Source organism: Desmodus rotundus, chromosome 2 (assembly GCF_022682495.2).
Source record: "Desmodus rotundus isolate HL8 chromosome 2, HLdesRot8A.1, whole genome shotgun sequence".
Lineage (NCBI taxonomy): Eukaryota > Metazoa > Chordata > Mammalia > Chiroptera > Phyllostomidae > Desmodus > Desmodus rotundus.
The window spans coordinates 99,703,017-99,730,520 of NC_071388.1; the positions used below are offsets into that span (position 1 = coordinate 99,703,017).

The following is a 27,504-nucleotide window of genomic DNA, read 5'->3' on the forward strand; positions in this document are numbered from 1 at the left end:
AAAAATTCTTTGATCATTTTTAAATTGGGTTGTCTTTTTATCACTGCGTTGAAAGAGGTCTTTATATATTCTAAATAGATCTTTATAAGATATGACTTTTTAATATTTTCTTCCATTCTACCGGTTGGTTGTCTTTTTCACTTTCTTGATGGGTCCTTCGAAGCACAAAAGATTTTGAGTTTCATGAAGTCTAAATTAACCAATTTTTTTTCTTTTGTTGCTCATACTTTTAGTGTCATAATTATGGATTCTTTATCCTAAGTTTTCTTCTAAGAGTTTTTAAGTTTTAGCCCTTACATTTATGTCTGTGGATCCATTTTGAGTTACTTTTCCATATGACATGAGGTAAGAGCCCAACTTAATTCTTTTGCATATGGCTACCCAGTTGTTCTAGCATTGTCTGTCGAAAAGCCTAGTCTCTATCCAATGGTCTGAACACTGGTTGAAAATCAGTTGACCATAAAGAGTTTGATTTCTCAACTCTCAATTCTGCTCCATTGATCTGCATGTATGTTGTGCCAATTTCAGTCTGGATTACCATTTTTGAAACAAGTTTTGAAGTCATGAAGTGTAACTCCTCCTATTTTATTCTTTTCAAAATGTGTTGGTTCTTCTGGATACTTCATAATTCTGTATGAATTTTACAATGTCAATTTCTACAAAGAAGTCAGCTAGAATTCTGATATGGACTATACTGAATCTATAGATGAATTTGGGGGATTATCGTCACCTTAATGTTAAATCTACCAACCCACAAATATGAGATATTTTCTATTTACTTAGATCTTTTAAATTTCTCTCAACAATGTTTTGTAATTTTCAGTTTCAGATTTCTTATTAAATTTATTCCTAGGCATTTTAACCTTTTTGATGCTATTGTAGTAAATGGGAATTTTCTCCCTTGATTTTCACTTCTGAATCGTTCGTAACAAGTCTATACAAATACAATTGATTTTTGTATATTGATTTTGTATCCTGCAACATTGCTCAACTTGCTTATAAGCTCTAATACTTTTCTGGTGGAATCCTTAGGATTGTCCACACATAAACTCATGTCATCTGCCAGAAATAGTTTTCTTTCTTTCTTTCCAAACTTGATGCCTATGTCTCTTTCTTGCATAATTACCACGTTTAGAGTCACCAGTACAATGTCAAATAGAAGAGAAGACAACAATCTTGACTTAATCCTAATCTTACGGGGTGTTCAAGTCTTTTACCATCCGAAGCATCTTTGGGTCTTTCACAGATGTCCTTTATTATGTTGAGAAAGCCCCCTTCTGTTCCTAGTTTTATTTTTTTTTCCTAAAGATTTTATTTATTTTTAGAGAGCGCGGAAGGGAAGGATAAAGAGGGGGAGAGAAACATCAATGTGTGGTTGCCTCTTACCTGCACCCCATTGGGGATGTGGCCCGCAACCCAGGCAGGTGCCCTGACTGGGAAATGAACCGGCAACACTTGGGTTCACAGGGTTGTGATCAATACACTGAGCTACACCACCCAGGGCCTGTTCCTAGTTTTTTAAGTGATTTTATCATTTCTGCATCTATTGCAATGACAATGTGACTTTGGTTTTTTTATTTTATTGATACAATACATTAAATGGTTGGTGATCTTTACACCAACCTTGCATTTCTGGGATAAATAGCATCTGGTAATAGTGTTTCAATTTTTATATGCTGTTGAATTTAGTTTGTTACTATTTTGTCCAGGATTTTGTGTTCATATTCACAAGAAGTACTGGTCTATAGTTTTCCTGTGATGTCTTAGATTTTCTAGCTTCATAAATTGGGAAGTGTTCCCCTTCTCAATTTTTGGGAATAGTTTGTTAAGAAATAGTATTAATTCTTCTTTAAATGTTTAATAGAATTCTGCAGTGAAGTCATATGGGCCTGCGCATCTCTTTGACAGCCATTTTATGATTAATTTCTTCACCTGTCTATTCAGGTCTATCCAGATTATCTATTTTGTAAGTCAGTTTCAGTAGTTTTTGTTTCTAAAAAGCTGTCCATTTTATCTAAGCTAAGCTATGGTATACAGTTGTTCAAAGTATTCCCTTATTTATAATCCTGTTAACTTTTGCAATGTCAGTAGTAATGTTTGCCCACTTCTGCTCCTATTAATGTGAGTCTTTTCTTTTTTTCTATGTCAATCTATCTAAAGTTTCACCAATTTTGTTGACATTTTCAAAACACAGTGGTTCCTCGGTACTCCTCATTAACTCGTTCTGGACCTGGAGACCAGCACCAAAACTGAGGAATACCAGGTGATGAAGCATTTTCTCTTGCAGGGCAGCATCATGACTCGACACGTTCTAGCAAGTGTGATGAGAACCGAGCAAGTGCCGAAACATTTTCTTTTGGTCAAGTTGTGGTGAATGCAGGTTTTGATGAGTTCTGAAGCTGACATGTACCAGGGTATGATTGTACAAGTTTTTGGTTTCCTGAACCTTCTCTATGGCTTTTCAATTCTCTAGTTCGCTGATTATAGGAGACCATTCTGCATAGCATGGACCCAGCTCCCACTCAGAAAAACCAGTGGGGAGTGCTGTCCAGCACACAGGACCCACACCCACAGATAGGTTCTCCCATGAGGAATCAGGGCTGCACTGCACCTAGGCCACTTTGAGACTTGCTTTTGCTAAAATTCCCCCACCCTGAATTGAGGCAGCAAATGTTTACTGCATATCTTTAAAGTAACTTCCTAAAATCTATGCTAAACCTTCCAAGGAGGAGTATAACCAGCTTAACCACTTTTCCCTTTGCATTTGCAAATGTCCTTCCTTTTTGATGTAATGAGCAACATCCTCTCTTTTGTTTTCTGTAAAAGGTAACCACCTAAAGCAAACCTGTGCATAGTAAATGAGGGCCATCCTCAATGTAATGTGCCCAGAAAAGCAATAAAAGTCTGTCAAGACAAGGGTTGGGGCGCTCTTCTCTTGAGAGAGTGGCTATGCCGTCCCTTGGTAGTCGTGTGAATTTGTCTCGTCTCAGCCACAATGCCGCAGACACTGCAGGCTGGTGTCCGCATCAACTAATTTCTACAGTAATCTTTATTATTATCCTTCTTTCTGCTTGCTTCAAATTACTTTGCTCTTCTTTTTCTAGTGACTTAAGGTGGAAGATTAGGTTACTAGTTGAAGATCTTTTTTTTTTTTTAATTGATTCTAGAGAGAAATAGGAAGGGGGGAAGAGAGAGGGAGAGAAAGAGATCAATGTGTTGTTCCATCTATTTATGCATTCATTGGTTGCTTCTTGTATGTGCGCTGATCAGAGATCAAACTCGGAACCGTGGCATATCGGGACAACACTCCAATCAACTGAGCTACCCAGCCATGGCCCTTCTTCTCTCTTAATACAGGAATTTATTACTGGAAGTTTCCCTCTAAGCATGACTTTAACTGTATCCCATAAGTTTCTTTAAGGTGGTAGCTTTATTTTCATTTGTCTCAAAGTATTTTCTGATTTTCCTTTTGATTTCTTCCCCAACCCAGTAGTTATTCAGAAATACATACTTTAATTTTCACGTATTTGTGATTTGCCCAAATTTTCTGTTGATTTCTGATTTCTTTACATTGTGATCAGAGAGCATCCTTTGTTGTTATTTTAATCCTTTTAAATACATTTGGGTTTGCTTTGTGGCCTAGCACATGGTATATCCTGGAAAATGTCCCATGTACACTTAACGATATATGGGGTGGGTAAACAATGGTTATCAGATGTCAGCATGTGAAAGAGTTTATTCTTATATTACTCATTAATTATTGTATTATTTATCTGTATTATAACTGTAAACCTACTTTTGCCCACCCCTGTATATTCTCCTGTTGCTGCTGGTGTGGTCTGTAGATGCCTGCTGGGTCTATTTGGTTTACACTGCTGTTTCCTTGTGACTGTTTTGTCCATTTTTGAAACTGGAATTTTGACATTTTCCAACCACTACCGTTGAATTGTCTATTTATCCCTTCATTTGCCAGTTTTTGCTTCATGTATTTTGGTGCTATTATTAGGTACATGTATATAACTTATCTTTCTAGTGAGTGACCCCTTTACCATTATGAAATGTCCCTCTTTATCTCTAGTAGTATTTTTGTTTTAATCTATTTTCTCTGACCTTAATATAGCCACTCCAGCTTTCCTGTTTGTCTACATATTTAGTTTTCAATCCTTATACTATAAATATATTATCTTTAAACTTAAAAAGTCTTGTACAGAGCATATAGCTAGACCCAGTCTAACAATCTCTGCTTTTAATTTTTTTAAAGATTTTATTTATTTAATTTTAGATAGAGGGGAAGGGAGGGAGAGAAACATCAATGTATGGTTGCCTCTCACACACCCCCTACTGGGGACCCAGCCTGCAACCCAGGCATGTGCCCCGACTAGAAATCAAACCAGTGACCCTTTGGTTCACAGGCCGGCACTGAATACACTGAGCTCCATCAGCCAGGGCTCTGCTTTTTAAAATTAGATTGTTTAATCAACTCATATTTAATGTTATTGTTGATACAGTTGGTTTTCACAGCTTTTTCATTTTTTGTTTTCATGTGCTTCATGTTGTTTTTTCCCTTTAGTACTCACTTACCACTTTTTCACATTTAATAAATATTTTCAAATGAAGCACTTTAATTTCCCTACTGACTTTTTCACTATATATTTTGTTTGGGTCACTACTGGTAGCTGTAGGGCAGCAACTTTCAACTGGTAATGCCACAGCCCACTCATGGGCCCCAAGAATTTTTTAACACATGCAATACATGACTTTAGTCAGGGACGCTGAACTCTTTTCCCTTAAATTGTCCAATTAAAAAACGACAAGGGCCAACACAACAATAACCACCCAGGGTGTAGGAGTAAAAATTATACTTATTTTTTGTCAGATCGGCAAAAGTAGTATGCTTTGATATGCTAAAGAATTTTAGTAATAACTTTAGGAATGCCACGAGATGAAAAAGGTTGAAAGTCACTGCTTTAGGGTTTATTACATATGCTTTACCAGAATCAGCTTCAGACTTATACTACCTTAATGCTGGTGAGATATAGAAATATTAAGCTATATAATTCTATTCCCTTTTATGGTACTATTATACATATTAAACTTGTAACAAGCCCAAATACACAATTATAATTATTATCCAGTCATTTCCTTAGCTTAACATAGCTCTGCTCTCACCTCTTCTGTGCTACTGACATATATTACTAATATATTACAATTTCACATATAGACCCCAGAATACATTATATACTACCACTTTACAGTTTCTTTTTAAATGTTTTTATTTTTTCAAGAATATTTTTTTGATTATGCTTTTACAGTTGTCCCAATTTTTTCTCCCCTTTACATCCCTCTACCCAGTATCCCCATTCCCTCTGGCATTCCCCGCCCTTAGTTCATGCCCATGGGTCGTACATGGAAGTTCCTTGGCTTCTCCATTTCCTATACTATTCTTAACCTCCCCCTGTCTATTCTGTACCTAGCAATTATGCTTCTGATCCCCTGTGCCTTCTTCCCCATTCTTCCTCCTCCCCCTTCCCACTGATAACCCTCCATGTGATCTCCATTTCTGTGATTCTGTCCCTGTTCTAGTTGTTTGCTTAGTTTTTTTTAGGTTCTGTTGTTGATAGTTGTGAGTTTACTGTCATTTTACTGGTCATATTTATGATCTTCTTTTTCTTAGATAAGTCCCTGTAACATTTCATATAACAAGAGCTTGGTGATGATGAACGCCTTTAACTTGACCTTATCTGGGAAGCACTTTAATTGCCCTTCCATTCTAAATCACAGCTTTGCTGGATAGAGTAATCTTGGATGTAGGTCCTTGCTTTTTCATGATATTAAATACCTTTATCCAGCCCCTTCTTGCCTGCAAGGTTTCTTTTGAGAAATTAGCTGGCAGTCTTCATGGGAACTCCTTCTTAGGTAACTGTCTCCTTTTCTCTTGTTGCTTTTAAGATTCTCTCATCTTTAATCTTGGGTAATGTAATTATGATGTGCCTTGGTGTGGTATTCCTCTTTGGGTCCAAGTTGTTTGGGATTCTCTGAGCTCCCTGGACTTGTATGTCTATTTCCTTCACCAGAATGGGGAAGTTTTCTTTCATTACTTTTTCAAGTTAAGTTTTCAATTTCTTGCTCTTCCTCTTCTCCTTCTGGCACCCCTATGATTCAGATGTTGGAACATTTAGTTTAAAGTTGTCCCAGAGGTTCCTGAGCCTCTCATTTTTTGGAATTCTTGTTTCTTCATTCTGTTTTCTTCCAACGTTTATTTCTTCCTTTTGTTCCAAATAGGTGATTTGAGTCCTGCTTTCCTTCCCTTCACTGTTGTTTCCCTCTATATTTTCCTTTATTTCTCTTTGTATAGCATTCACTTCTACCTTTATTTTGCAGCCATACTCAATCATTTCTGTGAGCATCCTGATTACCAATGTTTTGAACTCTGCATCTGATAGGTTGGTATCTCCTTGTTGGTTAGTTCTTTTCCTGGAGTCTTGAATCTGTTCTTTCATTTGGGCCATATTTCTTTATCTGGGTGCATCTGTTACATGGTAAGTGGTAGAGCCTTAAGTATTTGCCAGGGCAGGGCAATCCAATTCATTGTGTTGTGGTGCTGTATGTAGGGGAGTGGTCAGAAGAGGGACCAGTGCCACTTTCTCAGCTCCTGCCCTGCTTTCAGTCACTTCCTCACTTCCCACAAGTGACTTGTGCCCTTCCAGTTGCTGCCCTGATGCTGATTCCCCAAGTGGGTGGGCATTTGTAGGTTCTAGGACCCCATGGGGTCCCTCAAACGGACTCTCCTGATGGACAGGCAATTTCTTTCCACTGGTGCAACTGCCACAGATTTTTACGGCTAGAGGCTTTGAGGCTCTATTTTCCTGGTGCTGGAACCCTGGGTTGCGTGGTCTGTCTTGCTCCCCAGTTGTTCCTTCCACACATGGATGTGGAGCCACACAGTCCACCAGCTGCCCATCTGCCAGCTGCTGCTTTGCTGCATGTCCTCTCTTCCCTGGTTGCCCATCTCCACCCCTCCTACCAATTTGGATGAGTGTTTCTTCTTTAATTCCGTGGTTGTCAGACTTCCATACAGTATGATTTTCTGGCAAGTCTGGTTGTTTTTTGTTTTTAAATTGGTTGTTATCCTTCTTTTGGTTGTGCAAGGAGGCAAAGCACATCTACCCATGATTCCATCTTGGCTGGAAGCCCACGATAATAGAATTTTTGTTTTGTTTTATTTTTTAAGAGAGAGAAAATATGTGGTTATTCTCTCTTTTAAAAGTACAAACAGGAGGCCCTAGCCAGGTAGCACAATTAGTTGGAGCATCATCCTGATACACCAAAGTTGCGGTTTAAATCCCTAGTCAGGGCACATACAAGAATCAACAATGAATGAATGCAAAAATAAGTGGAACAATAAAAATCATTGTTTCTTTCTGTCTTTCTCCTTTCCTCTAAACTAGTAGTCAAAATAAAATTATATACAGTAATTACCTTTACTCCTGTTCTTTGTTCATGGGAGTTCCCATTACCATCTAGGGTCATTTGTTTTCAGCTTAAGAACTTCCTTTAGTATTCCTGTAAGGTGGGTCTGGTGGTAACGTTTTTTTAATCTGGGAATGTCTTTACCTCCACTTCACTTTTAAAAGACAGCTTTGATAATATAGAAAATTTTTGGTTGACAGTATTTGTTTTTGATACTTCAAACAGTAATGCACCACATGACGACACTCTGGTCAGCAGAAAAACCACATATGTAGCAGTTGCCCCATAAAAATTACAGTGGTGCTGAAAAATCCCTATCACCTAGTAACATCATAGCTAATGTGACACAGAGCAACACATTACTTACTCATGCATTTGTGGTGACAATGGTGTAAATAAACCTACTGGTATGCTAATTATATAAAAGCATATACAATTATATACAATATGAGGGGGGAACCCCATCCCCCCAAAATGGAATTGTATTCAGGAGGGCAGGCCCCTTCTAGTACACGCTTCCCCTGATAGGTGAGAGTTCTAGGTACCCATCTGTATCAGTGTACCAGCTGGCATTGTTGGGAGAGGCTGCATTCAGCTTCAGTGAATTCTTCTGAAGACTTTTTTTTGATGCATTTGCCCATTTCCTATGAATGATTTATGAGCGGACCTGCCCACACCACATTGAGTGTTTAGCAGTTTTAGACCAAAAAGGGCATGACTCCCAACGTCCCCTCATTCACCCAATCTCACCCCAAGCAACTTTTTTCCCTGGATGAAAAAAGTTCTCAAAGGGAAATATTTTGCCGATGTGGAAGAGGTGGAACAAAAACCGGCAGAAACACTAAAAGGCATCAAAATCGAAGAGTTCAAAAACTGTTTTCAGCAACAGAGAAAAACATCTCAGCAGGTGTATTGCATCAAATGAACAGTACTTTGAAGTTGACTGAAGTTTAAACATGTAAGAATACACAATTTTTTAGTAAGTTTTTTGATCCCCTCCTTCTACATAATCCTTAGTAATAATAAATGACTGTTACTGATTCATGCATTTGCCATACTATACCTTCTATCATCATGTGATTTTTTTTTTTTAGAAAGAGGGAAAGGAAGGAAAACATCGATGAGTGAGAGAAACATCACATCTATAAGTTGCCTCTCACATGCCCCCAACCAGGGACCTGGCCCACAACCCAGGAGTGTGCCCTGAGAAGAAATCAAACTGGCTACCTTTTGGTTTGTGGGATAATGCCCAACCCACCAAACCACACCAGTCAGCGCTTTTCATCATTATTTTAGAGTGCACTCCTGTTTACAAAAAAAAGTTTCCTATAAAACAGTATCCATGTTAACACTGGGGCAGCTTCATACATCTCATGCTTACATCTCTTGACTGGATAATTTTCTCCCTCTTGTTGTTTGTACAGTAATAAGCTATGCTAGCTTGTAGCCTAGGAGCAACAGGCTACATACCACATAGCCTAGAGTGTGTAGTAGGTTATCCCATCTACATTTGTGTAAGTATACTCTGTAATGTTAATGTTCACAAAACAATCACCCAATGCTGCACTTCTCAGAACTTATCTATAATTAAGTGGCACATGGCTGTGTATTATTCCACTGCCTTCTCCGACTTCTATGGTTTGTGCTGAGAAGTAAGCTGTTATTCTTATCAGGGTTCCCTTTTAAGTAAGTAACTAGTCATTCTTCTCTTGCTACTCTGAAGATTTCCCCCTTGACTTTAATTTTCAACATTTTTATATTAATGTGTCCACTTGTGGACTTCCTTGCATTACTCCTACTTAAAGTTCATTGGACTCCCTGGCTGTACAGGTTTTTCAATAAATTTGAGAAGTGTTCAGCCATTATGTAAACATACTTTTTCTGCTTTTTCTCTTCCACCCTCGTCTGGTACTCCAATTATGTGTATTGTGGTGTGCTTAATAGTGACGCTAATTTCTCTGAGGCTATTTTCATGTTTCTTCATTTTTTTTTCTCTCTCCCTTCCATAAATCTCTATCAATCTTTTGGCAAGTTCACTAATTCTTTCTTCTACCAGTTCAAACCTACTATTCAACCCCTCTAATTTTTCATCATGTTACTTTTCAGCTACAGAATTTCCACTTGATTTTCCTTTGAAATGTCTGTCTTTATTGCTAATCTGTATTTGATGTGAGTTGTCATCATACCTTCATTTACTTCTTTAATCAAGGTTTCCTTGGATCCTTCGAACATATTTATAATGGCTATTTCAAAAGTCTGTTTCTATTAAATACAGTATGTGGTCACTCTCACAGGCACTTTGCTGCTGCCTGTTTTCCCAGGTGTTTTGGTCCGCTGGTTTTGTATGTCTTACAACTTTTTATTGGAAACTCAGTATTTTATATAATGCTTTGTGGCAACTCTGGTTACAGGTTTTTGTTTTTATTTATTGTTTAGTAATTTTCTGTATTTTGAAGAAGTCTATTTCCTCACCCCCATAACCCTCCTCTGCAGTGTTATGCCTCTTAGGCTGATCCTCAGGAAGCATAGCCTGAACATGCCCATAGTCACCCTGCCACCACAGTAGTTGGGCAGGGCTCTGTCTCCTTCCCTGACAACTCCCAGCTGTTAACCTCCACTTATCACTGCCAGCTGACTGCTCTACTGTTTTCAACAACAGTCTCAAGTGTAAATTGCTCTATAGAGAAATCCAATCAAATTCATGTCCTTTCAAGGAGTAGTTCCAGGAGTCAGTTTTTGACATTTGCTTTGACCTCAGGATGGATCCCTCCAGCTACCTTTTACCCCAGTTCTCTCCAGCAAACTAGCTAGCTTGCAGTTTTGCCTGTATTTTCTTGAATCTACAAATCTCATCCTAACTGCCTCTCAACACAACCCCCACTTTTTTAGAGTACTCTTAGGTTTGAACTTCTCCAGCTCTATTGCAAATGAAGTCAGTACCTTGAGGTGATTCGAACTATCTTTTTTATGCCTTGCTTCTTCCCTTCCCAGTACCCCTGAACAAAATCTCTGAATCAGGGCTCAAGCTGGGGGAATGGACACCAGTACACTTCTGTGATTCATACCCCCTTTAGGAGCTACATATTTGGTGAGGGAGAGGCATTAGCCTGCAGTTTTTCTCAGCCTGTCTCTTCTAACATGGAACCACCACCTTTTAAGATAGGAAAAAGGTAATTTGTTCTCTAGTACTCTCAATGTCTCTGTGCCCAAGGTAAAGCCTCTGTTCCACAAATGGGAACTGGACAGAAGGCAGTCCCCTAGCTAGCCACTGTACTGGCCCAGAGCATAACCAGCAGTAAGCTGGGGCAGGATGAGAAATCCTGATGTCCTTCTCCTCCCAGGAAGAAAACCTTTCCTCCAACTGGAAGCTCTTCATTTACTGTATGTCCTAAGACCATTTCCAGATGCTTTAAATAGTCAGTTTTTAGTTTTACTAGAAAGCTGGTCTGCAGAGCTCCTTATGCTGTCAAGCTGGAAGTCACAGGAAGAGTTATTAAGATCATTTTCATGCAAGTCTAGGTTGGAAATAACTGAATTACAATGTGCTGTGTCACATCATCTAATATACCTGAATCTTTCAATAGACCTATAGGGCAAGAATTACTATTCTCTTTCTTTACAGATAAGGTTTCAGGAGGTTCACAGAGTTTGTGACTTGCCCCAGGTTACACACTTAATGCAAGATAAAGCAAGGATATGATTTTAGGTCTCTGATTATAAACCTGGTGCTCTACTGCTACGAACTTAATTGTGTCCTCCTCCCTCCAATTCATATATTGAAGCCCTAACTCCTAATGTGACTAAATTTGGATACAGGGCCTTTAAAGTTAAATGAGGTCATGAGGGTAGGGCCCTAATCCAATAGGACTGGTGTCCTTCTAAGCAGAGGGAGAGACACAGGATTACCTCTCCTCCTCTCTTAGCACGTGCACAGAGAATAGACCATGTGAAGGCACAGGGAGAAGGTGGCCGCCAACAAGTCAGGAAAACAGGCCTAAATAGAAACCAACCCTGTTAGCACCTTGATTTTGGACTTCTACCCTCCAGAACTGTGAAAAAATGATTTTTTGTTGTTTAAGTCACCCAGTTTGCCACATTGTACTTTTTTAGACTAGAAGGTGGATGCAATGCAAATGAGAATTAGCAAATAATTCTGAACTAATCATATTTAACAGTGTTGAGAAATGATACAAGGAGCTGGGTCCCTGAAGCAGGCAGCATTTTGGTTCTAAAATATCACAAAACAGCACAACAGCAGTGTTGCAATAATAATCTATGGTCAAGAATCAGAAATTTTAGGTCAAAGGAAGGAGAAAGCCTACAGTAACAGCGCAATACAAAAAGCCAATTAGATTTAAGTAATTAGAAGCCTGTATTCAACATGGAGCTGGAGGTACAAACAATTAAGAAAAGGTAATGTTGCCCTGGCCCGGTGTGGCTCAGTTGGTTGGAGCATCGTCCCATAACCAAAAGGTTGTGGGTTGGATTCCCAGTCAGGGCACATACGTAGGTTGCTGGGTCAACACCCAGCCTGGATGCGGACTATCCCAGGCACAGGTGTGTACATCTGGGCACATGCATCCAGGTATGGGCAGGAGGCAACCAACCGCCGACTGAAGTATCTCTCTCCCCCTTCCCCTCCTGCTAAAAGTAATTGCGAGGGGCAGGGGCAGTTCCTCAGTGACGGGGGAAAAAAGTAAAAAAAAAAAAAAAAAGGCAATGTTAGGAACACAGTACATGTATACAGAGAGAATAAATGATAAAGCAAATGGAGTAAGGTACAATGAATACTGGGGAATGGGAATGAAGGATAAATAGGAGGTCTTTGTAAATTTCTTAAAACTTCTGTAAGTTGAAATTATTTTTAAAAAATACACAATCTAAGAGGAAAGAAATGTTCACACAAAAAGTATTCACTTGCACCCTGGCTGGTGTGGCTCAGCTGACTGAGTGCTGGCCTGCAAACCAAAGGCACACCAGTTTGACTCCTGGTCAGGGTACATACCTGGGTTGTGGGCCATGTCCCCAGTGGCGGGGCAGGGGGTGGAGGCGGGGGCGCGTGGCATGTGAGAGGCAACCACACATTGATGTCTCTCTTCAAAATTATTCACTTGTTGCTTTTTATTAAAGTGACGTAAGCAGCAAGTCCAAAGAAGTTGTCTGTCCTTGAAGCCCCCTTTTCAATTTTACTTCTTAGCACAATGATGTAGGGAAAATACTCAACTTCTTGAACCCTGGTTTCTTCAATTTCATGGTGGCAATAATACCTTATGAAGGGAAGAGAAGTAACATGACAGCATACTTCCACTGCCTGGCCCATTTATAGCTCACATCTGATATTCGTGTAATGAAAAAATAGCTATGAATAGCTCTAAAGGTTCAAAAAAAATCTCTTCAGACTAATGTGATCAAGGATGGCTTCATAGGGAAGACAGTGTTCCACACAGGTTGTGAAGAACAGGTAAAACCAGCTATTGTGGCTGAAAGAGAAAGACCCACAAAACAGAAAAAATACAAACTAAGGATATACACATTAGAAAATACAACTGAAGAGGACCAGCAGTAAATCTCTTGAGTAGAGCAACTGTTCTTCAAAAGAAGTAGGAAACATGAGAAATTACAGGGTCTCTCAGTCGTTTCTTACCTTTTTTGTTGAATTGTGGTATCCAAGAACTCACAAATGACTCCAATAGTGTAACAACTTCTACCATCCATACACTGTACTTTTGCCTTTGAAATATTCCTTCCTTGTGAATTATAAAAAGGCTCTCGGTTTTTAAAAAAATCCAAATATGAAAGGGAATAAGAGGAAAAATGAAAGTGTACTTTCCCTGGTTTCTAAAGGAAGCCTCCATCAAGTTCTCTGTATATCCTTCCAAAAACTGGTTACATAAGTATACACATATTCTTTTGGTTTTTCTTGTACACCAAAGGGATAATTACATAAACAGTTCTGCACTTTTCTTCAACTTTGGACAAACTTTTTCCCATCAATGTCTATAGAACTAAATCATTTTTAAATATAGTAATTAATTTTTACACAATAATAACCGTCACTAGACATCAATTAAGCTTGTTCCCAATTTTCTATCACAAGCAAACATTTTCATGTATTTGCACACATTGTGCAATTATGTCCAATTACATCTAAACAACAGAACATCAAAGTCAGAAGTATTTGCATTTAAAATTTTGGTACTGTCAAAGTACCCTCTAAAATATTGCAAATATTTACTAGTGAATATGAGTGTACCAATCAGTTCCCCATGCCCACCACAGCTAATCCAGGAATGATTCAACTTTTCCACGTTTGACAATATATGTGAAAAAACGCATCTCATGACAACTATTTTCATAATACTAAGATATTACATGCTTTTTTCACTTTCACTCCTGTTTTTCAGAGGATTCATATGTGATGGCTTCATCATTCTTATGCCTTATGGAATATGTGCTGTGTATTCCTGTATTTTATAATTTTGTTTTAATTTCTAATACAGTAAATATTAACAAATACAAAACTATAACATAAAAGTTCTTTGGGATCCTCAATAAATTAAGCGTGTAAAAAAGTTTTGAGACCAAAAATTTTGAGAACCCTTAGTTTCTTAAGACGATCTTTTCTGTCTTAAGAAAAAAGAGTCTTTTGATGTTCAGATAGCATTCAAAAGGAAACTCAACATGTTTACAATATTTAATTCAAGAATTAAATATCCCCATTTACCTTTTTGGCTACAATAATAAATGTGAAGTTTCCTTCAAGTATACTTGGCTACTGTTTGTATAAAGGAAAATTACTCATTACTATACACTAATTTTTTAAGCCAGCTACTGAATTGTTTATAATACCTTCAGCTGACACTTTAATATTTAATATCTAAAAAATTATACACTGCCTTCTCCATTTTAATGTTTCTATCCCACTTCACATTCCTTCTTAAAATATTAACTAGTACTTCAGGAACGATGTTAAGCAACAAAGGTCAGAGTTGACATTTTAATCTCATTTCTACTTTTGATCTATGTCTAGTGTTTTGCCACTAAACATGACACTGAGTTTTTTTTACAGGTCAGGTTTATTGAGGTATTAATTCACATACAGTAAAATTTGCCATTTAAGTGAGAACACCACCACAATTAAGATAACACTTTCTTCACTATAAAGGTTCTGTCAGGTCCCTTCCTAGTAAATCTACTCCTCCCAATCCCAGGCAAACACTATTTACTCCCGGTCCCTACAGTTTTGCATTTTCCAGAATGTCAAAGAAAATGGGAGTATACAGTATGTAGCCTGTTGAGTGTGGCTTCTTCATTCAGTATTAACTAATTTAAGATTCACCCATGTTGTTGCATCTATCAGTAATTCATTCATTTTATTGCAATTGTATTCCATTGTTTCCCACAATTTATTTATTCACCAGTTGCTAGACATTTAAATTGTTTGTGGGTTTGGGTGATTATGAATAAGGTACTATGAACATTTACATGTTTTTTGTGTGAACGAAACATTTTCATTTTTCTGAGTAACGACCTAGTAGTGAGACTGCTGAGTCATGAAGTATGTGTTTATCTTTAAAAGCAATAGTCAAACTGTTTTCCAAAGTGGCTGCTGTATCATCATGCACTCCTATCAGAAATGTATGAGATCTCCAGTTATGTCACAGTATTGTTTTGGGATACTCTTAAAAAAACCTCATATATAATGCCGCCTATCCATACTTACTTTACTAAAAATATAAAAACCTGAAATGTGTGTTAAATTATTATCAAATGCCTTTTTGGCACTTATTTAAGTGATCACTGTTTATCTCCTTTGACCTATTAAATATGTGAGCTATTAATAGATTTCGTTAATGTTTTCTTAAAAATTTTTACAACAGTATCCATAAATGCGATTGGTTATTTATATAACACCCTTCATTCCACTCCTCTTTGGGAGAGACAGTGGTATTGTATTTGTCACACTGACAACTTTCTGAAAACCACATGGGTATGATTCCAATTATATGTCACTCTGAGAAGAGGCAAAGCTTTGGAGACAGTTAAAAGATCAGGTCTTTGCCAGAGGTTTGATGGGTGGAAGGGATAAAGCAGGGCAGAGTATTTTTATGGCAGTGATACTACTCTGTAAGACATTATAATGACTGACATTAATGTAAAGTCATTACACATTTGTCAAAACCTATAGAATATACAGCACCAGGAATAAACCCTAATGCAGGCCTGGCTGGTGTGGCTCAGTGGACTGAGCACTGGGCTGTGAGCTAGGTCAGGTACCCGGTGAGGGGTGCACAGGAGGCGGCCACACATTGATGTTTCTCCCTCTCTCTCTCTCCCTTCCCCTCTATCTAAAATGAGTGAATAAAATCTTTAAAAAGAAACAAAAACAAAAAATTAAGAAACAGGAGAATGTCTATAACACAATACAAATGACCTTTAAACAACATGTTTGAAATGCACGGTCCATTTATACTAATTTTTTTTCTTCAGTAAATACCAGTATTGTTTCAACCTGTGGCTGGAGTCTGTGGATGCAGAGGGCCAACTATATGCAATGACCCACACATACACTTTATATAGGGAACTTGAACTTCTGTGGATTTTGGTATCCACTGGGAAGGGGGAAAGCCCTAGAACCAATCACCCAAGAATACCAAGAGACGACGACGTTTTGGGGGAATCAAAATTTATACTTGGATTTTGTACTACATGGTGGTTGGTGCACCAACTCGAGGTGCTCGAGGGTCAACTGTACAGTCATGTGCAACCTAACGATGGGGATAGTCAGAGAAATGTGATGTTAAGTGATTCATCTTGTGCAAACATCATGAAGTACACTTAAACCTACATGGTACAACACAGAACTGTAATTGCATGTGCTATACTTTTATATGACTGGCAGTACAGGAAGCCTGTTTATACCTTCATCACCACAAGCACATGGGCTAAGATGTTATGATGTCACTAGTTGACAGGAATTTTTCAGCTCCATTATCTTATGGGACCACTGTAGTATATACAGTCTGTTGTTGACTGAAATGTCATTAAGTGGCATATGATGACTGTACATAAACTAAACACACACACACAACCCTCTACATATTTCACCATGATTCATATATAATCCAGGAGCACATCAACCACAATGAAGTAGGTGCTTCCTGGAAAGGGTAATGGAAGTAGGCCTCAGAAATAAAACAGAAAAACTTAAAGGGTGTGTATGGTCTGTTCACAGGTGTCAAGAACTGAGAAGCATAATTACTTCAAAAACTTGTGTTACCAAAAAGTCAAAAAATAATAATAATAAAAGGAATTTCCCAGAAACAACAGACATGAATTTCCAGCTTGTAAGTGTCCAAGGAGTGCCTTTACATGAAAAAAGACACACATCTAGGCACATTAATATGGAATTCAGGGGTTAAAAATAATATCCTAAGTGCTTCTAGACACTGAAGGAATGACAGGGAAGATCATATAAAAAAGAAGAATCAGAATGGCTTTGAACTTCAATGGCAACACTAGAATGCAGAAAATAGAGCTATGACTTCCAAGATCTTTAAGCCTAGAATTTTATACCCAGCCAAATTACTGATAAAATGTTAAGGTAGAATAAGGATTTTTTTTCCAATCATGCAAGCTCTCATAAAGTTTTTACTTTACTTCTCAGGTATTCTTTCTCAGGAAGCTAAGAAAATGTGGGAAATAAAAGATCCACTACAGGAGAGGGGCAAAGAGAATTTTAATGGTGACACAAAGAGAAATTCCAGGATAACAACTATGAAGTAGGCCTAGAAAGTAACTAGTCCAGAAAGTATTAAAAGGGCAGAGGGTTGCAGGACAACTGTCTTAGGAAATGAAAGGTGATGGGTAGGGGCATATTGGGAATCGTCCTGCCTGGTTTCAGAAACTGTAACCCCTCGTGGATAAGGCTGAGTAAAAAGACCTTGGGACCAAAAGCCACTTAGGAGACAAAGCTTATCTTTGTTGTAGGGGTGCCACCTCTGCCCCCTTTCACCTCATCCTGCTTGCCCCCCCCCCACCCCGGGCAGATGACTGGTTAGCCAGTCACAGGTAAGATTCCTCAAAGGAGGGATGACCTGACCTAAGACAGGCACGGTTGTGAAGGGGCCCTCAGGGAAGGACTTGCAGGACTATAGAAAAAGGGGGTGATGGACCCTCTCCCCTCAGCTTTGACATAGCCTGAGTCCTCATTCTGTCTGCAAGGAGTCTCCTAATCTCTTGGCTGCCTTACTTCCCCTCCCTGACTTAAGTCTGAAACAATGCCTGAGGCAGGCACGTCCTTGTGCAGGAAAGGGCGGGTTCCCTGGGGTGATCAGGCCCAAGAAACAATACATAAAACCCTATGAACCCTACTTTACTAATACCCTCAATTTAAATGATAAGGGTCCATGCATAAAATGAGCTTGTTCCCCAAAGTTTTATGGCCCTTTATCTGACCTGACTCAGAATAAGCCCTCAGAGTTCTCTGAATGTTACCTATTTTTTGATCATTTCTGCCTGACAATGACTGATGAGCTTTATGTATATGCCCTGTATTCCTGTGCAAATTAAACCCAATAAAAGCCTGTCCAGGCAAGGGATGGGCCAGCCCTCTCTTTCACTGAGAGAGAGGCCTTGTCATCCCTTTTCCTCCACAGGATTTCTGTAGTTCGTGTGAATTTGTCTTGTCTCATCTATAACGCCACAGACACTGCGGGCTGGTGTCATATCAGGGGCGGGTAATAACTCCTAGAAAAACTAATAAATTGTTTAAGTGAATAAATAGCATCATAATACACTACATGATTCAGCTGTTAATAGTTAAAGCTGAAATACTGTAAAAACACTGAATATTAACTTCATAAACACCTGTGATAACTATATGGGGAGGATGGGAGAGGCAGTGTGGAGATATGGAGAAAAGCCAGTCAACTGACAATGTCCAAAAATTGCTATATCAAGAAAGAGCAATAGAACCAAGTTATTTATAAATATGAAATTGTGTACAGGCTGGGACAGGGAACAGTTGCTTTTGGTTATTATTCTAATTCTAAAATTGTATTTTTTAACAGTAATGAAGCAAGGAATATAAACAGCCTTTCAGCTTTTAGTAAATTAAATCTTCACAATATTATTTCATGATGCTAAACAAACTCCATCTAGTTTGTTCTGCTGGAGGCACTGAACTACAAACCAAAACAAAATCAAGCTTTAATGACTGATGTGAACAAAAGTCCAAATACCCCTGTGTTTGAATTAAAGCTCCACCACTTACTCAGCAAATTAGGGCAAGTTAGCTAACCACCCCGTACACTCCTCAAAGTGGTTTTACAAGAATTAAGTGAAAGCACCTGATACAGTGCTTGACCATCAATAGATGTTACACTTTCTGCTTGTCTCTCTGGTTCCCTAGCTACAAACCCACATTCTGACCTCAAGCTGCTTTGCTGTACAGAGACCCATGGACAATGCCACACATATCCCTCCTCACACTGGAAAATCAATGATGGTGAGTAAGCAGACTTATCTCTGTATATGAAGGGCAGCATTATTCTTGTTATGTGTAGGAGATTATCCCCATTATCTACATTCTGGATTATTGCCTGTGTTCAAGAACTGTCCCAATTAGTCTACTATACTAGGCCAGAACCATTTTATCACTTAGGTCTGTTTTGTAGAGTTGGAACACCTTTGAAACAAAAACAGGCAAACAAACAAACAAAAAACAACTGTACAGTTCCATCAGTCTTTATTCCTACTCTTTCACTGCAGGGCCTCAAAATTTTCTAATGAGGGCCCTATCTGGCCCCTCTTTGGCCTGGGGCCACCTCCTGCTTACTGCAGCAAAAACAGAATGAAATCAGCCCCGATCAGCTAATTACATTGTTGATCACTTCCAATGTTTTCTTCCATTATTATGGCTGAATTCATAATACCTTGCAAAGTACAGAGATCTTAATATAAAGAGAGCAGTAAGGTATTATCTTTATCACTAGGTTCAGTCATCTTTACTTGCGTGACCAAAAGTCTTAGTTGGTTTTCTACAAAGTATCCATACATACTTCTAAAAACAATCTGACAGATGTAAAAACACAAACATCAGACATCATCAAGACTTAATTCAATAAACACTATGCTAAAACACTGTAAATTAAAAGAATAAGATATAATCCCTACTTTCAAAATAATGGAAAAAAACTAAATCAAGAGCAACAGGGAACAAAGAAAATAGTAAAGGAATCAATTAAGAGCAATTCCAGACTATGTGGTGTGATTTATAACATAGTTGAGACGATGGAAAGTTACAAAAAACTGGCCCAAATTCTGAGCCTCCTGAAGCCAAAGTGTAAAGAGAAACAAGATGGCTTACAAAACACAAATTATCTAATAAAAGCTTATTTGTTTTTTTTAAAGCAAAAAGGGAAAAAAAGTCTATCATTGGGATTTTTAAACAACTGTCTCTAAGGGTCTCTGCTTTATAAAAATTGATAAATTAGACACAGTCTTGGATAGCAATGAAGATTTTTTTTTCATGTTGCCTTTTCTTACGTACCAATCCTAGATAAAAGCCTAGGTGCATAATATTACATCATAGTTCTGTCAAGAAACTTCCATGAGGACCTAAAGTAACAATGCAATTATACTGACTTCAGGCAAGGCATTTATTTCTGCCATTTAGTTTATTCTAGGCTTTAATAAATTTTTTTTGTTTCCCTACTAAACTGTAAACTAAAGGATTATGTTGTTTGATTCTATTTGAACTTCCTTTGCTATTTAGTAAGTACTTTACAGTTTCTGCTTAATTATAATGACAGACTAAATATCACATAGTATTTATAATACATTCAATATTTGTTAGTATTCCCCTACACTGAAAATACCACGAGGGCAAACACAGTATCATGATCATGTCTATATCCCCAGTCTGGGGCACATGACCATTCTGTTAGTATTCACTGAATGAATGAATTAAATAAACAACCAAGAAGTATGAAAGAGGAGGAGAAATAATTCTTAAAATGGCAGTAACTTTAGGTTCTAAGGCTGGTTCCAACAGGAGCCGGATGACCTTACCTAAGTTACTTCCCTGACCTTCAAAGTTTTAATCTGTAGAACAAGAAAAATTGGTATCTACTTCAGAGCTACTATAAACATTAAATGTCTTAATATGAAAAAATATTTAGCACAATACCTGGAAGGGACCTCAATAAATGTTAATTCCTTTACTTTTGTTCATGTCCTCAATCTTAAAATCAGGTATTATACCTAGAACAGTCCCTACCAAGAATAAATTATTACAGTAAAAATACAAGAGTTCATTCTCACTTTTTTTTGAAAAGATTTCATCCTTTCAATTTTTAAAATAGGGAATACTTGTTAATTACTTTCAAAATATTACAAATCCAAGAACAAGTTTGAAAAAACAATGTCAATGAGACTTGAAGCAACAAGAGGGAGGAAAAATCACTCGTCTACGGCTAAGAAACAGATTTTGAAAGAAGTTTATTAAAAGAAAAAAGAATTGAAAAATTAGTAGTGTTATTTAACAGTATGTTTTAGAAAATACTTCGAAATTGTCTATTCCAAATTTAAACCTTAAAAATCACTTATTGTGAAATCTTACATTTGTACGTGGAATATTAATTACGTCCATTCAAACCAAAAATGTTCCTTCAAGACGACTCCCCTAACTGCAGTCATCCTTCAGTTTACTCCTCCCCTTTTGAACTTAATCTAATATTCCCCGTTTCCCTCGAATCACCACTTACACAAACCGTGTGCAAACGAAGTTCTGCCCTTCCTATAATTACCACACCCCTGTCAGCCGCTTCAGGTCCCTGTTGTTATGACATCGGTAAACTGCAGTCGTCCTCCTCCACCCCACCTCCCTCCAAACCACGGGCTCCCGCTCCGGCCGTAACTTGGAATTCCCGAGAGATCCCTTCCCACCTAGGTTAGGATCTTCACACGTCCCCCCCACCCCATCCCGCCTCCCCTTTCTTGCCTCAGTCTCAGGACTCCGAGCTACCCACCCCCGCCCCTCGCCCGCTCGCGCCCATCCGCAGCGCAGGCTCCGCGGCCGCCTCCTCTCCGCCCCGCAGCCTCGGCAGCCCGAAGTCCCCGGCGCCGATCCCAGCCCCATCGCCTCGCCCCGCCTCAACCGGCGTTCCCTTCAGCGATCGCACTGGCGCTCCCCACCCCCACCCTACCCTACCCACCTCCGGTCGCGCGGCCGTTAGGCCAGCCGGGCCTGTGACGCACAGACGAGCCACGGGCGCATGGGCCCAAGAACCCCAGCTGCAGCACGGCCGGCGCCCTCCCTCACCCCGGGACCTCTTCTCCCAGGTCCCGCCGAACTGCGGGACCCGCCGGGGAGGGGGAGGGGCCGAGACTGCGGGACCCCCGCACTCACCAGGCTAACGGCAACCGATCCCGGTGCCGCTTGGGGTGAACCGCTTGCTCACTCGCCGGCTGGCCGAACCTATAGCGTACACAACCTCGAAGAGTCGGCTCGCACCTAGGCGGTGCTCACCAGGCCTCGCTCTCCACCACCGCGCACCCAGCAGCTAGAACCAGCTCAGCCGGCGTTCGCAGTGCGTCTGCGCGCGGGGGCCGGCCCACGTGCCTGCGCACGCCCGTGCGCTGCCCTGCTGCAGAGGCTACTGGGAGATGTAGTGTTTCAACGGTCTTTCACTGGAAGTCCTAGCGGTTAACCCCGAACCAGTAGAAAAGTCGGAGGCGGCTAGGAAGGTCTCGCTGAGAAGGTTCACGGACAATGGCAAAGGTTGTAAAGTCGTGGTGGGGTGACAATGAAACGGTACTTCTTACGTTGATTTGCAAGGTTACGTCTACAAAGCTCTTCCAATTCTATCTATCCTCGCTCACCTTTATCCATATTTAGCCCCTAACACCATGGTATCGAATACTCGTTTATTGAGTGGAGGATGGGATGAATGAAGGCTGAGGGAGTATAACTTTTGAGGGAGCTTCTGATTATTCCTTTTTTTTTATTCTCTCCCATCCCCTTTGCCTAATAATGTATAAGTATCAAAAATCATTAAGAAATAGGTACTTGCTTTACTTTCAATCAGCGCCTCAAACGAAAATTTGGGGCAAATAATTGCAACTGTTAAATTGATGGAATGTTTTTTCTTTCTGGTGAATTCTTTTTGAGCAGTGGCTTCAAAAGAAGAAAAAAAGCCAGACAAGCAATAGGTCAAGGAATAGAAAGTCTCACGTGTAACATGGTTTATCATATCGATTTAAAACACCTGCTAAGAAGCAAGCTGAAAGAAATGGGGTAGCTTAACACATTTATAAGTGTGGGGACAAGATCACACTACATGAATCCTAGGCTATACCATGTTCATTTCTCCTAGCTCTCACTCCACAGCATCAGTATTCCCCATCGGAGTTGAGTTTGAGCAAAGGGGCTAAGGGATGGAGAAGGTATTCTGAGAGACTTAGGGGAAACTATGCCTGACCACAGCAAAGCTAAGGACAGATCACTTTGACCCAATTAGGGGCTAAGATTATTCAGAGCTGGACTTTAGCCTTAGTGAAAACTAGTTTGTTTCCAGTTCACCCTTACTCCTAGCTCGGGTATCCCTTGAGGATTTCAACCGTAAAAAAATAATAATATAACAGAGTCACTTTAAAATGGAGCTGGAACTGTCGTCTAAGGGGAACTGCCTTGCACATCTTATGCCTCAAACCTATGGAATGTTAAAACAGGGCAAAACAACCTTTGGCCTGGACCTAAAGCAACATTGTGTCCCAAAGTACTGTTTGCAAAGATAACAAGAAAGCAGATATTATTTCTACCAGACTGATGACCACCAGACTGAAAATTTTAAAAACTGTTTGAAATTAGCATCACTGTTATGTTACTGCACCAATAGAAATGATTTTCTTCTATCGATGTAATTGTTCTCCTTACGTTCTCATAAATATCCCTTGCCTTTGTCTCTAATTGGAACACTATTTGAGTTTGTCTTAATCAGTGATTCCTGAATAGCCATCCTCTGATCTCAAGTAAATGCTTGTTGCCTCTCACTTTGAAAGGTCTTTTATTTTTAAGTTAACACAACCAAAAGTCTGGCGTATTTACTAGGGCCAGGCCTTTTAAGCCCAATGAGACAGCCAAAAGCTTTATTCAGCCCCTGCTTTCATAGTTAGCAATCACCTCAGGTGGAAAAGTGATGGCAAATGTCTGGCTCATCTCTTATAACTACCCTTTCTTCCAGTTCTTGGACCCACAAATTCTCACTGCCATGGTAGCAGTTCATTGCCTTAATGTTTTTTATATTTTGTCCTGTTCTCAGTGGTGGGAGGATTTGTTCAAAACAATGGTAAGTCTCACTGAAACATAATTCCCATATATATGTTGTCTTTATAAAAATGCTATCATAGCATACATGGTGTTTTATTAGCTAATGTCTCTCTGACTATATATATTTGTATTTTGAGAAATTTAAAAACTATGAAACAATAGTTTTGCTATTACAAACAATGCCGATATGAATATTCTTGTACACATCTTCTTGTATACAGGGAAACTGCTAGATCCTAGAACATCGCATCTTTAACTTTACTTGACATGGTAAGCAGAATTCTAAAATGGACCCACGACCTTGGCCCCCCTGGTGTTGCTGTGGGGAGGACCTGTGACTGTAGCCAACAGAATGTGACAACAGTTCTATTGATGTGATGTTACTCACGTGATCACATGTCATATGTAAGTATCTTAGGAGCCTGGAGCTGGATACTCTTCTGCTGTCCTTGAAGAAGTGAGCTGTCACGTTGTGAACTGCACACAGAGAGGGTCACGTGGCACAAAGCTGTGGGTGGCTACAAGGACCTGAGTACAGCCTCCAGGTGATAGCCAGTAAGAGGCCAGCACCCTCAGTCCTACAACCACAAGGAAATGAATTCTACCCACACCCTGAGAAGGCTTGGAAATAGATTCTTCCCCAGTCAAGCCTCCAGATGAAAAGATGACTTGTCTTCTACCTTGATTGCAGCCTTGTGACACCCTGAACAGAGGAACCAAGAAGGCTGTCCTTGGACTTCTGACCTGAAGAAAGTGTGGGATAATAAATGTGTTTTAGGAAACTAGGTTTCTAGTAATTTGTTACACAGCAATGGAAAACTAATATACCAAATATACTAGATATTGCTGGATTATTTCACAAAGTGGTTATACCAGTTTATACTCCATAAGCAGTATATAAGATTCTTTTTCCTAAACATCCTTGCTAACCTTTGGAAATGTCCTACTGTTTTTATTTTTGCCAATCTGATACATATGAAAATAAATAATAATATATAATAATTACACATATATTATTACTTTAATTAAAAACTAAAATTTTGTACTTACTTGAAATTATGTATTCTGTTATATTTCTTTTCTGTTTCGTAAGTGCTATTACTTAAACAAAATAACAATAGGACTAGTTAAAAATAACAACTAGTAATAACAGAAGGACTAATTAAGCAAATAATATGTGTGAGGAAAATATAATGATATTTTTATGTTTCTGTCCTAATTTTTAAAAGATAATGTAAATACAATAGAACTAATTAAACATGTTACCTATATTAAATTAAACAATGCAATATGTTTCTGTCTCATGATACAGTGGGATATTTTTATTCTTTCTGCTTCCTTTTCCATTAATACTTCTCTGAACCTTTAGGATATCTTGCTTTTCTTCTATGTGATGGTAAAACTAGATACAGTCAAATATAAAATTAATATTGACTGCACCTCTGTTTTTCTGCCTACATTGCCCTGATTCCTATTGTTGGAACAAGTGATGCCAAGCTAAATATTCTCTCAACAAAAGTGTTTGAGCATAGCATACTTAGGATTTTATTTACTAGCATAGCTGGGTTTTAAACTTGTTGGAATTCATTTCCAGCTCTCCCAAATGTCCACCCATCTTAGGAGCCATCTTAGGAGCTCCTAAGGCTTAGGAGCCTTAGGAGTATCTCCAGATCTATTTGGTAAGCCAACTGTTTGTCAGTTGTATCCTTTGCATCTATAAATTAACCACGAAGGATCTGCTATCTAAAGTGCCCATTGTTTTTAAAACACTCTAAAGCACACTGTACGTCATATTAAGTTAAACCTCTCTTCCCAGGGAAAATGGTTTTAAAGAACAGAGGTATTTGGACTTGTGAAACTGAAGTTAGACTCCAACTCAGTTCACAGTTTTAGTAAAAAAAAGAAAGTTTTTTTAATTGAATTTATTGGGGTGACATTGGTTAATAAAATTATATAGGTTTCAGATGTACAAGTCTATCACACATCATTGTATGTTGTAGTGTGTGTTCACTACCCCAAGTCAACTCTCCTGCCAGCACCATTTATCCCCCCTTCACCCTCTCCTCAGAAAGTTCTGTTTAACTTGGTTGCCTTTTTCTAGGGACTTTTTGTTTTGTTTTGTTTTGTTTTTTGTTTTTTGGTTTTTTTTTAGTCAAACTCCTTTTCCTCCTCCAGCTTTATTGGATAGTTTAAAATTACATTTCTATTATCTAGGACTTCAGTTGCTTTTTCCATGACTTTTAAAACTGATTACATCAAATGAAACACAGTTGTCTTAAGTGATATAGTATACAAAAATAACATCTTGATTTCTGTGAAAATGCATTTCTTTGCAATTCCTGGATAGCTCCAAATTACGCTTACTCTGAACATAGATGTTTACTCATAAAACCCATAGGTGGGTTTTAAATTTTGTCTTTGCCAGAGAATGTGTTCTAAACCTTTGTCATTTGCATATCAAGTAGCAACACTAAGTTGTTCCTGTTTAGGCTTTTATCCCAATTTTCCTCCCAGATGTTAAATGCACATTTATCTTTTTATTTTGTTTACTCCCACTCAACTGTATGATCTATGTAGGGCCTGATACAGATGTTAATTGATGTTATTTAACAGCTACTGAGGTCAGACAATCCAAGGCCATCATTATGCTAAAATTAAAGTTACTCATGGAAGCTCACAGACACTTCCAGAATTGGTTTTCACCTTCTACACGGGAACATATTCAAGAAACCCAGAACGGGCTTGCTGGTCTGATTCAACTCTTCCCATTCATCAATCCCTATTCACCAGTGGCAAGGAAGGGGGGTTCTTTAACAAGCATTATACATAACACCTCTACCAAACTAAACATAAACTTTTTTTTTGTAGTTAAATACAGAAAGTCGATTTTTTTCCACCCCTTTCCTCCTTTTACATGGCAAGTAAAGCTCACTGGCCTGGGAGTAGCCTCTATCTGCCAACCTTTGGCCAGTGAAGAGGATCCAGAAAAAATAATACAACCATCAATCAGAAAAAGGAGGGGCGACAAAGGAAAATAATTAAGCTGCGGCCTCAATTGTGCATTCCCGTGCAAGGTGCCCTGATTCACCACAGCGGCAGCAGTTGACTTCACTTGTCTTGCTGCAGTTGACGGCTGCATGACCCGTTTCACCACACCTATAGCACTTCACTTTGGTGCAGTCTTTTTGAATATGTCCAAATTCTCCACAAGAATAGCACTACTGCTCATCTGCATGGTCACAGTCACGAGCCAAATGGCCTGGTTTGCCACAGTTGTAGCAGCACTGCTCTCGCTCTCTCTTAGGCTCCTTGCAGTCCTTGGCAATGTGGCCACCTGGACCGCAGTTATAGCAGGCATCCTCCTGAAGATCACAATCCTTGGCGAGATGACCAGACTCACCACAACGGTAACAGATGTCTGAAAGAGACGAGGAAACAAACTGGAAACCTCTATCCGAGGTAAAACCACCTCTGCCACAGCTTCTCATTCCACGACCACGGCCTCCACCAGTAGGGCATCCCCGGGCCCAGTGGCCAGATCGTCCACACTTGAAGCACTCATTGCTGCTCATGGCTGCAGTTAGATCTTCGGCGTCTGAGCCGGCCCGCAGCAGCGGAAACTAAGACGCAGGCCGAAGTAAGCAGCTCACACGGCAGCAGCTGTTTATTTTCAGGAGTGTCCTTTCCTGCGCCACATGCGG

General features: G+C 39.2%; 1 protein-coding gene and 1 pseudogene across 1 annotated transcript in view; both read right to left on the reverse strand.

Annotated features, from left to right (window-relative positions):
- KPNA1 (karyopherin subunit alpha 1) overlaps positions 1–22,040 on the reverse strand; it is a 70,421-nt gene extending 48,381 nt beyond the window's left edge. The window contains exon 1 of the mRNA XM_024578223.3: positions 21,884–22,040. The gene's annotated coding sequence lies outside the window, so the exon portion shown is untranslated. The remainder of the gene's footprint in view (positions 1–21,883) is intronic.
- A 3,915-nt stretch (positions 22,041–25,955) lies between these two features.
- LOC112320582 (CCHC-type zinc finger nucleic acid binding protein pseudogene) lies at positions 25,956–27,504 on the reverse strand (annotated as a pseudogene).